Below are 12,792 nucleotides of genomic sequence, written 5' to 3' on the forward strand. Positions count from 1 at the left end.
CTACCTACAAATAAAAATAATAAAAAAATTTAAACAGACATCATAATTCATATTTTAATTTTTATCTGATACTTTAAACATTGAACTTTATTATAAAAAGTACGTTACACACATTTTTCTGATTTGGATCTGAGTATTTACAATTTTATAAATATAATTGATTTTTTATTAACTTAGGTAATACATATTGTCTACTTTTACGAAAAAAAGTTTCCTTTTTTTAAACTTTAAATCCCGAGTGAATTACAATCATATAGATTTTCTAGTTAGGCCTTTGTTACAATGCCACCTACTCCATTTAACAAATATGAATACAAATAATAAGCATGCATTTGCATAAGCATTTTAAGGATTTGCAGGACTCATATACTGTCCATAGTCACGAGTTTTTTAAATAAAAAATTTTAAATCACAGGTAGATGGATTAACGTAACGCCATCCTTACACCACCAAGTGAAATATTTAAATGTCTGAATTATTTATCTAATTAAAAATTAGCACGTAATTAGTATGCATTTGGACGACAATCGATAAAGTCTTTTTAGGTAATTTTATCAATTTAGTAATACCGGGAAAAGTAATAGTACATAATATTATCATTTTTTAATTATCGTTTTTATTCTATTTTTTGTATTTATTTAAATGTAACGAAACAATTGGCACCATTTAATTCGTTAGTAATTCGTTTGAAATACGTTCTTTTGTTGACAGGTGTTTATATTGTTTCAATGATAAAAACAAAATTATTGTGATACATGGTTTTTCGAAAAAAAAAACCTCAAGCCTATTATGTTTACATAAACGCGTTTGGTTTCGTTCGAAGTACAAAATATAATGGCTTAAAAAACCAACAGGCACTGTGAACCAATCAGTTGATGATGATTCACCATTTAACTGTTGATAAAAAAGCTAATTCGATCTCTATTAAAATATTTGTCATTATCTCTAGTCATTATAACAGTATAATATAGTATATACCTATACCTGACCTAACCAATACCTACCTTTTATAGTGCATTTTACAGGGGTGCATCTATATAAAACAATATAACAATATGGTCGGTGTATTTTGTCGTAGGTCCAGAGTTCGTAGGATGATAACATATTATTACTGTCGTCGTTGGTGTGTAAACTGATTTATTTCAATGTTATTTACAGACGGATGAATGTTTGTCTCAACTTCGTGACTAGACAGTGTAAAGATATTTTTTCATCGTGAATGTCGCGCTACAGCCGTTGTCGGGAAATTACTTTGCCAGCTACACCATACCTACCACTGGTCCGTGTCGCTCAACCATACGGCCGGCGGTGCAATTAACAATTTGGTGCAGGATATATGGATTTTTTTACGCACAAAGCCCATACCTATTATAGTTTATGATATCCCCTCCAATAGGTGTAATATCCTCCAGTAAATAAAATTCCGTAGCTGGTGACTAATGTGCGTCTTACCTTGGTGCGTAGCCCGAAACGTCATAATCTTGGCAGCTCACGGCGGTCGACGATCTGTATTGTGTTTATTAAGTACCTCTATAGTAACTACTGCAGTATTCGCGAATGGGTTACCACTAACCGCGAATGACTACGAAATTTACTGTCAGTCACAGTGTCTCCGGTAACTTTACATACTACGTATTACAGGTACCATAACAAAATAGGTATAGAAGTATTGTATTCTAAAGAAAATTAATATGGAAATTACGAGTTTCAGAGATTCATAACTATAATCGTACAGTAGGTACCGCTAAATCATACAAATTGATAAATGCTGATGCAGTGATATCAGATCCGTTTAAATGTTCTTTTTATCCGTGACCGCAACTCTTGTGACGTGCTGACCATCGCAACCGGCGCGCGTTCGCAAAACCCAGTGAAGTTTTAAATTCGTGGTATAAGGTCGCCTGAAATGACCGGTATAAACCAGCTCGCGAACTATGCTACCGCCATTCATGTACGATCTCGTTTTCAGTCGAACATGTCATATTTTCAGCCAAACATACCGTTTTTTCGTCCTAGTTTTCGAGTTTCTAAAATAAATTGGTATACGAAATACGTGTAGGGGTAGTGCGATGACCTTTCAGCCGAGAATCTTGTCACCAACCGTTTTTGCATCGCCATCCACGACAATTATTTCCGCCATGACTTTTGCGGTTACCACGTGTCACGTGTGAACCGTTGGTTTGCCTTACCTATAATTCAACCACGCGTGGTAACCTCTGGCGATAGATAATAAAAACATGGATGGGACATATTCAATTCACAGATGTGTCCACAATATTTTTGTAGTTGTGAAGTGATAATACATTGAGGCCGTTTGTTTACATTTTTTTGTAATATGATTATGTATGTATTTAAAGTCAATACTCGACATGGATATTATACACTTATTTGGCCTCAGTTGGAATCATTAATCAGTGATCGCTGATGATAATCGTCCTATCCACGTTTTTATTATCGTCTAATGCACTCCTTGCGTACGCGATATTCACTGCCAAGTCAATCTTAAACCTTACTTCCAAGGAAAGCTGAAACCGTCGCAACCGACCGTTTTCATCACGTCCATAAGGCCTTCTGAATTTTGAAACATATCTAGATTAAATCATTTTTAAAGACGTCCGCAAGTATTCTATAGTATAGTGTGCAGTGCAACGACATTCTGTCAAAACATTTGAGAGCCGTCGTCACTATTTTTTCCTAAAGATCGGCGGCGTATCGAGGTAGTCTATAAGATACATATCAGTCACTGATATTATTATTATTATTCTTAATATTTAATTATTAGTTTATATTTTATGATTTGACATAATGTGCATATTAGTACGTTACGCATAATGGTTTTCCGCCATAGGTAGTAATAATATAGAATGAATGAACCACTACTACTACTTAATACATTTTAGCACATTAGCATTGGTTATGAATAATAATGTTATAATAATCATCATTCACAATCAATGATATTATTCAGTCATAGACATTTTACTAATAGACAAGCCCTCTTCACGTTTCCACCAAGTCAAGATAGTTGGCGCTTTTCGGTTACTGTGTTACTCTCTTTTGATAAGGTACAAAATAAATATAATATAATTATACCTATATCCATACGACCATACGACCATACTATATATTTATACTAAACGGGCTGCATCGCTGCGCCATGTCGGCTCACGACTATCAATGCTTTTGGTATAGGATGGGCCGGTCTATAAGTAAAAGGTCTATGATATTAGTATATATTTATATACATTGTACGAAACTTATCACTAATCAGTTATCACATTATCAAAAAACCTGCAATTGGTTGCATCATATAAAGTATAAATATATAATTAGGCAAGTAATAGATTGTAGTAATTACTAATTAGTAAGTATATTAAGTATTACTAACCTACTGGCTAGGACTAAATATATTTATATTTTTCGATAATGATCAGTGAACACACATTACAATGTTGCTTATATTTTTAGTGATGTAAATAATATATCTAAAGATAATATGTAAAAAAGTATAATTAATTTGTATAATTATTAAATTTGGTTATAGATTGTAGGCTTTGATAATTTATGATTTCCATATCTTCTCTTATTTGGCGTAAGGTATTGATCACAAGCGAACATATAAGTTTCCCATCTATTCGATAGCATCCGCACTGAAGTGGATGCGCTTTGTTAAATTTTCGCTAGCGTGCTTAGCATGCTACTTGATATTTTTTCCGCTGCACGGAAAAACATTGAATCATGAATACCTATGAACTACAAGTACTCGCAGAAGCACATCTATGATTTAATGATTTTCCGTGCAGTGGAGAAATTATCAAGTATCCGTTTATTCATGATGGATGAGCCAAATTTAAAAATTTATATTAGATCTGCAGCTGCCCCCGCCCACAGGTATTGTATGAAGTGAAGCCGACAACCGAAAAAATAACTGGGTAGAGTGTGAATTCGGTGGATAGATGCAAACCGCGAGTTACCGCACTTACTGCAGTTGGCACGAAAAACAAATTTGTGTAAAATCATATTACGTAATGCGTCTAGTAGTCTATAAACACGGACTTCGTACAAATACTGTGTATACGCTATACCCGCGTGTAGGGTAGGTCCTGTTATTTATAGGTATACCACGTTTACTTTAATGAATACTATAGTCTATAATTCTACATTGCGTAGGTACGTGTGATCCCTGCGGCCCGCGCTATAACTTCGATAAAATAAAATACCGCGTATTTTGAATTTGTTTTTTGAATAAAATTCGTTTGACGTTGCGGCCGTCAAACGAACAACGTGCTCGCTTGGCATATTGCAGATGGACCGGAAAAAAAAATATGCAAACGCGTACGAATCCATCGGCGGGGAGGGAGGTGAAGCTCTAATGCCCAATATTGCATATAATAACAACAACAAACAATATAACAATATCAAACAATATAACAATAATAGCAACATTTCGCTGAATGTAGACGTACCATAGTAATAAAATATATAATAATAATAATATAATAAATAATAATTTTATAAGCGCACAGCGGTACTCGATCGACGTCGCGTGACTCCCACCACTGCGGCGGCAGGTACTTTCTTTCTAATCAGCTGACCTTCCGGCCAAAACGTTCGCTCGCCGGCCGACGCACACACGCACGCAGACGACAGTCAGTGCGCACACCGATACGTATCGCGACCGGCTGGTTCGAACAAGCGCGCGCACGCACGCACTGCCCATATAATATCGTTTACTGTGTGATATAATATTATAATAAATCGTAATTAGAATATTTTGTCCCTCTCACAGGGCTTGTCGACCGAGAGAATTTTTCGCGCGCAGTGCTTCGTTTATTTAGTCTTTCTGGTCTCGTGCCCACGCGGGTTATCGATTCGAATTTCAAACGTGCCCGTAGTGCGACGGTTTTCCAAACGTCAGTCGCGATCACAGACAACACGGATAATAATACAGAACGATAGTATTTTTAATTTATCGATTGCCGAAAAAGTCCAACCGGTTCCTATCGGTTATCCACCCCTCTGACGAATCGGCGGCAGTCGGTCGACGGTGCGAAATAATATCATCGACTGCGTCCGCGGCGATCGTTATTTACCTATACGTTCATCCGCGTTGCCGTTGTTTCCATTGCCCGTTCACCGGTGCACTTACCTGTCGACGTTTTGGATAATACGACAATAATTGCACTCAGTGCGCAGCACAAGCCATACACCCCGTCGAAGAAACGTGAGTTTTTCATAATACTTAATACAGCGCCGACATTGTACCACTCTAGAGTGTATTAATATATTATTAAATGAAATATTATGATTAGTTTAATCAATGCTATAATAAATAGGTAGGTACGTTATGATATCATGTTATTACATAATAATATTATTATCGTAGTTGGGTAGTTGGGTACCTATCGTTGTTATTATTATAATAAATAGTTAGGTACTCGGAATATATTATGTCGCCGACAATCGGGAATTAAACTTAGTCAACTCGGGAGCCGGTGACCTTTTTCGTCGTTAATCGGTATGTAGGAGGTAAATTCGAGGGGAGAAAATTGTTTTCTGAAAATATGTTTAGTAGGATTATTAATATCCAATGTCCCCGAGAAGTAATTTTTTATCTTCCAGTCGACTTTGTACGATTTTTATCCATTCGATATTTTGTCACTGGATATAACCGCGTGTGTTGCGTTTTGGCGGGTTTTATTGTCGATTCATCGTCGACAAACAGGAAATATCATTTCACCGGTTTTGATATTATATTATAGGAAACAGAACATCAAAGTGTTAAGGTCGCGTGACAGGGGAAGTTAAAAGCTTTTGCTAGCGACGTGATTTTTCGAAACTGGTTTTATGTTCGATTGCACTACCTATTACCTATGTTTCGAAAAACGTTCTGCGAGAGACGCAATAATTATTTTGTAAGGCCGATTTAATTGAGAAACGCGATTTGTATGAAAAACTGCACCGGTGCAAGTGTACGTCATTCAGTCGTTGTATATTATAGACCAACCTACCAGCTATACACTTCTCTTTTTATTTCAACACATGTAAACGACCATAATAATAATATAACACTACGTCGAGACACCGCTGCACGCATCGCAGGACACGTTTAAAATAATATTGTCTACGACGACAATATATACTACGCGAAAAACAACTAGTCATTGTTCCGATTTTACGTTTGGTTTTTAATGAATTATTAATAACGTCAAATCGATCGTGCGACATGGTTTGTAGGGCGATTTTTTTTAACCTTCGGAGACCTTTATAATTATTATCGTCCAAATATTAAAGTATAATATTAAGAATTATAATGTACCTATAGCGTAGTAACAATATTATAACAGGCAATATTTTTCGTCTATCAAATGAACTTAACCTAACCAAATTAGGAATTTATAATATATAACTATTTAAATTGTACATAATAATAATATAATATGTTTATTTCCTATACATATGGATACCTATATAATATGGATGATTTAATTCTGTAACTCTTATAATATGTTTTTTTTTTATCCGGAAAATTTTCAATCTGTATTTGTTAATACAACAAGTAAAAAAAAATGACTGACATAAATATAATAAAAATGAATCTTATTAAATGTTCAAAAATGATAAAATATTCCGATATAATGGACTGTATTACTATATTAGTTAGGTAATAATATTATTGAATACAGTAGCATAACTTGTTAAAAAAAATATTGTGTGCTGAAAAGTAAAAAAATCGTTTTTATCTTGATACTTGATGTTAAATTGTGTCTATGTTATAAAGTAGATATAAATAATATATTTACAGGGGTGCTACCTAATTACTCAGTATTTTCGGGTTACTATAAACTTATTCAAGCTTAATATGTTGTTTTAATTAATTAATTGTTATTTATTTATACGAAGAAAATATACTTAGATAGGTGTATCACCGTAAAATATTAATAAAAAAGAAAAATTGTCCCTATGTGTTATGTATTTCTAAACTAAAAATATAAATGCTGGTGTATCTGAAGTCAAGGTTCCACCTGTCTATGAAATGAACTGACCGTGGAGACCTTCATTTAAATTTGGGATTGCACCCGAACTGCTGTTTATTTCGATTATTTTACATGTATATCATACAATTCTTACTAAAAAAACAAACCTATGATGAATATTTCAAACAAATTAAAATTATTATAGTTTAAACGAAAATATACCTATATTTTGTTATATTATTTAAGTACATGGACATTGTCCAATTTTTTGTTTAAATCCAAGGACTAATCTGTTGAATAAATAAAAATATTTTTAATTGTTTTTTTTTAAATTTTAAGTACAAATGGATACCTTTATTAGATAAGAATTTCTGTGTATTCTGTAAATTATTAACCCATTTTTGATGATTGTACTTACCTAGATTTTTAAACGGTGATACGTAAAATATTATACCCATACATTAATTAAGTTACTATTTATTTTAGTTATTTAACAATGGGTTTGTGTCAAAAAGGTTAAAATTATTTTATAATTGTATATATTTTATAAGTACACGGTAAACGAGTAGGCAATTTATAAAATTATAGACCTAGCTATTATGTTAGTTGTATATAATATAATCAAGTAGATATTAGTAGATACCTACCACCATAACTACGTTATAAAAGAATTCTGCATACAAGTCGGTTTTATAGAATCGTGTCGAAAATTGCACGTACCTATATACTTGATTCGATTATATTAATTATGATCTTGTCGAGAATCTTATTCATATCAGTTTTTAATTATTAATTGTTCGTTCGCTGTTAGTGTTGTAATCATGGCTTGTGACTGACTTGCATTGGAACCTCTGCAGTTAAAATACTCACTGGAATTGTGACTACTTAATTTGGCGCCAAACAGGATTATCACTACCTATATAATATCACATGGCGTCGGACCGGTCGCACATGACCGACGATAACACGACGAAAATTGATTATTTGATGTTTACGGATACAAGTGGTCAAAAAATAATTATTGTCCCCTCCAATATAACCCTTTTTCTCTGGGATTTCACCCTTGATTGTCAAGCGGTGTTTTTTTCGTTCGTATACAATCCTAGGGCAATTACCATATTATATACGTTTTATTGCCGAAGAGCAAAAGCGTTATTAAACTGCCCGTAGGCAATTACGCAACTTAAGTTGTTTTTATCTTTCGTGTAGACATGGCGCCAATATTATATTATGTGTATAATGTATTATATATGTATACACACGAGCTTATGCATGCTCTCCCCTCTCACTCGTTTCACTCGCCGCGCGATCGATGTACCTATACACATGTGTATACCTACTTCTTATAGGCCCAAAATGATCAACGCAAATATAATAATATTATGTTTATCGTAATATGTAATAATAATAATAAAGACGACGGTAGTATTCGGAAGATGGTGTAGTGGTAACGGTAGCGGCTGGTTTTTTTTTTTAACTATTACGAATGAACGACCATAATATAGCTACTTTACGACTATACGAGTAAAACGAGACTGCTGTCGCCGTGAGTGAAGGAACGTTAACCCAATGATGTTAACTGTTGCTGGTCGGCGTATGTGTTTATGTTTAAAATGAATTTTTCATTTTAAAGACTTCATATCCGTAAGTAATATACACTCTTGTGATGACGGTTGACGCGCCCTGTCACCCGTTTGTCCTACACTTGCAGTCGAGCTTGCAGCTTAATGTCGCTATATTATAGTAAATTAGTAAAGAGCATAATACACTATTATAACCCATGTTATATTGGTTGAAGAATAGCTCAATTCGGGTTTTAATGTTGTAGTCGGTAGGCTGCAGTGTACACCTCGACCGCAATAACCCAGACGGTGTTTCAAAGTTTGAATTCTCCAATTAAGTATAAAGTTACGCCTTGATGGATGTGACAAGATAAATATATTTGGCAGATGCCCATATTCAAAAAACGTTATAAAATATAAATATTTCAAGTAATTCGTTTAGAAAATAGTTTTGAGTAAGATTTAATATGGAATGAACTATGTATAGATAATTTGTGGTGTAGGTACCTACCTTTAAAACAGATAATTTTAACGGTTCAAAAAAAATTTTATAAAAATTCAACCTAGGCAGTTTAAAAAAAAAAACATCAAATTAAAAATAATATAATATGTAGCTTAATATCATTGCTATTGTAATTTGTAGTTACATAATAAAATTGGTAATGTACTTAATACTTTGTTAAATTAAATAAATATAATACCTCACTTTCGAGCTCACTTTGCTATAATCGTGATTATAATTATTCACTACATTATTATTCAATCAAAAAATTATAAAATGTATATGTTTTATCTAAATTAGAAAACACATTTTAAGTTTGATACTACAGTAATATTTTATAGATAGTAAAATTAACTCATATAATCTAATTGGAAAAGTATTTTTTAGACAAAGATAAAAATCTTTTTGGTGCGTACAATTATATAGATCTTCAGAGATTTACTAGTAATAGGTAGGTATACGTTTTTATCTCGGTTTTTATTATCATACAAAATATTGTTGGCAATATAAGTCCTAAATACGAAACATGTGCATAATAAAAATAACCATTTATTATACCTACATTCATCAAATTATCATCAATATCATAAAATTGATTCACACTATAACATATATATATATTATTCAATAAGCTTTGAATACATAAAATAAAAATAAGTGGTAGTAAAATTTGATAATTTTAAGATCTAAGAAAGTTCTATAAACAACAAAATATATATTAATACGCAATCATCATAAGTAAGATTTGTGATGCTAGTTAAAAATTGTCATGCATATTTACGCATGATTTGATAATATAATATAATATAATATAACACAAAAAAAATATAACCATATTTTTTATTAACGAGTTATTATAACTTAGAATGTCTTTAAAAAAATAAATAGTTTATATAACTTTTTGATTTTTTAGTTCCTGTATGAATTACTTATGAAGAACCTTGTATTAAATTTTCAAGTTTTTTGACCGATATTTAAAATAAAACTAAAAACAATCGATGATGTAAAATAATTTAAAAAGAGTCAAAATATTTTGTATAGAATATGCTAATTATAAACATTTGGTGAAAATTTCAAGCTTATACATTCATTCGTTTTTAAAGTACAACAAAATAAGAAATTCGATTTTATCAAAAACTAATTTTGCGTTTAATTTCCACTTTTTCGTAATTATTTTTTTTTGTTTTTCCCTATTATTTTAAAAAGTATTTGGAATCTAGAATAATTATGACCCAACTAAATTCACTTAGAATTCATTACCAGAAAAATAATGAAGTCGACATTCAAAGTATTTTTTTTACTACCTATAAGACTTGTACATATCTACTCAAAAAAAACCTTATATCATTGTAAAATTAATACCTTCATCGCTCCACTTGAATCTAAAATTCATCATTTTTTTAAAAAAGAGTGATGTTAAAATATTAATGAAACTGTACATAAAAAAAAATAATGTTTTTCCTTAATACATTTTAGTTATTTTGTTGTATTTACCATACAGACTTGAAACTTTCCGACATAGCTTATATATTATACTAACATTTTATATGCACAATGATATTTACAACAATTTAGACTTATTTTAAGCTATTTATATCATGCATTTATTCACACTATTTTACGGCACGTTGGTAATGGCTTTAAAGTTTTAGTAGTAATAATGCAATGTTGTCGCAAATATCAGATAAACTTATCAAATTAAGAAAAATATAAGTGTCATACACTAATACGAATGACATAAATTATGCTCAGAAATAAATGTTGATCCATCCGTCTCTTTTTCTCAGAAATGAGAATTGTTTTTTGTATAAAATTATTTAATTAATTATACATAATATAATACATTATGCATAGTACAATTTATCTCAGAATTTACTATTGAATTCAAATTGAACACCCCAATACAGTGACTTTTCCGGTTACATCTGGAGTTACATCTCGAAAGTGAAAACTTACTATACGCATAGCAAAGTTGAGTTCCCAAGTCTTTTAAATTTAATATTTCTATTCATTTTGAAATGATTACTTATTGCATACTTATGTCAACTTGTGGATTGTATGCCGAAAAGGAAGCTGTATGATTTTATAATAATATGTTTTATTTTTTTATACTGTGATAATATATTATTATCATTGTTTATGTAAAATGTATAATATATTTTATATTATTATCTTAGTTTAGATATTGAAAAGGTACAATTTAAAATGTTGTATATTTTTACTCATACAATTATTTTAAGTTTTTCTCGGGGATTCAGATAAGAAAAAAATGTTACGCTCTGTTAATTTCTTATTTGAATACATAATAAAAAAAATGCGAAGAATTCTCTAAACGGTCAAGTTCAGGGACATATTTTATATTTTTAATTCCCATGAAGAAATTAAACTTTTATTTTATTTCTATACCTACGTTAATCCGTGAAAAACCATTTAAACAAATCCTTCATTTCATATACCTGGGCATTAATATGAATAATTCGACCTTCTTTAACAACTTTATTAAAAAAAAATCATCTATTGATTGTTTTCAAACTTGTACAAAATAGATTTTAAATCGAAACTGCAGAAGCCTGGAACTATTTTAAATTCTATTGATATATATTTATAACTCGTATCTTAAAGATAACCTATTACGAGAAACATAATCAAGGCGATAGTGTGTAAAATTAATTTTGTCGGACAATCAGCGCATCTTCAAGATAACAATTTAAACTATTGTGCTAGCATGAAATGGATTTCATCGGAACTCCAATATAATTGAAACCCTGACTTTGAAACTCAACGTTCCGTAGGGTCATGGTGTTATTTTTACGTATATAGTACATGTATAATTTATTTTTTCCTGAGTTATCAGATTATTTTCATCTCGTTTTCACGTGTGTTGATGTTGTTACCGGCCTACGTACATATGCATATAAATACTGATCCGGGTTCGGACACACGTCGTTATTATTATTTTTTTTTTATTTACTGACCCACGTGTCCTTTGATTGTCTGGACCGGTGAACTCTTTATGACCTACCCGGAACGATAAACACGATAAAAAAACTATAGAATTCGAAGACATCCGAAGAACATTCAAAATAATGATGCGTTGTGACCAATATAATTATGTATATGTGTATTATACATACTGAAATTACACTAAAAAGTGCGTTTACACAGCTTACCAGCTAAATCATCATCACTTTCTCTTTCGTTGGCTAGCTGTTATAGGTACACTGTGAAATTACTGCAGCGAGACACGTAAAAAAACAATAATCTGTCGCCTTCTTGTCGGACGTGTTTTAGAGAATGTCCAGTAATTCATACGGTTCATTCTCTCTAGTTTCTACACTATGATATTATTAATGATAATAACAATATTATAAAAGTGATAATAGTATTATATTATTCAAAGACAAAAGTTGAATTATGAGGACACATTGGTTTAATTTCGTTGTATGACGCAAGAAGTTCTACGTCCTCGTAGATTGATATCAAATTATTATTAAGAAGTAGTTTTAGGATTTATTCATCCACATTTACGTATAGGACCTTATCGCTTATATAAGTATAATATCAGATGATAATGCATTAAACAAAATATTAGATATATTATGTTTAACTATTATTGTTTCGGAATAATGAAAAACGAAATCAGGTTCAATGCGCCCGAGAATATTATTGATAACATATTTATATTATAATAGATGTTAAGTTCTAAAAATCGCTTTCTTATGGTTTATGGTCAATTATCTGTGTGGATGTG

At 31.5% G+C, this 12,792-nt stretch overlaps 1 protein-coding gene across 1 annotated transcript in view; it reads left to right on the forward strand.

The window, feature by feature from the left end:
- The first annotated feature begins 4,625 nt into the window (after nucleotides 1–4,625).
- Nucleotides 4,626–12,792, forward strand: part of LOC132939242 (AF4/FMR2 family member lilli-like) — a 63,381-nt gene continuing 55,214 nt past the window's right edge. Inside the window, exon 1 of the mRNA XM_061006316.1 lies at nucleotides 4,626–5,224. The gene's annotated coding sequence lies outside the window, so the exon portion shown is untranslated. The remainder of the gene's footprint in view (nucleotides 5,225–12,792) is intronic.

The sequence above is a fragment of the Metopolophium dirhodum genome, chromosome 2 (genome assembly GCF_019925205.1).
Source record: "Metopolophium dirhodum isolate CAU chromosome 2, ASM1992520v1, whole genome shotgun sequence".
Lineage (NCBI taxonomy): Eukaryota > Metazoa > Arthropoda > Insecta > Hemiptera > Aphididae > Metopolophium > Metopolophium dirhodum.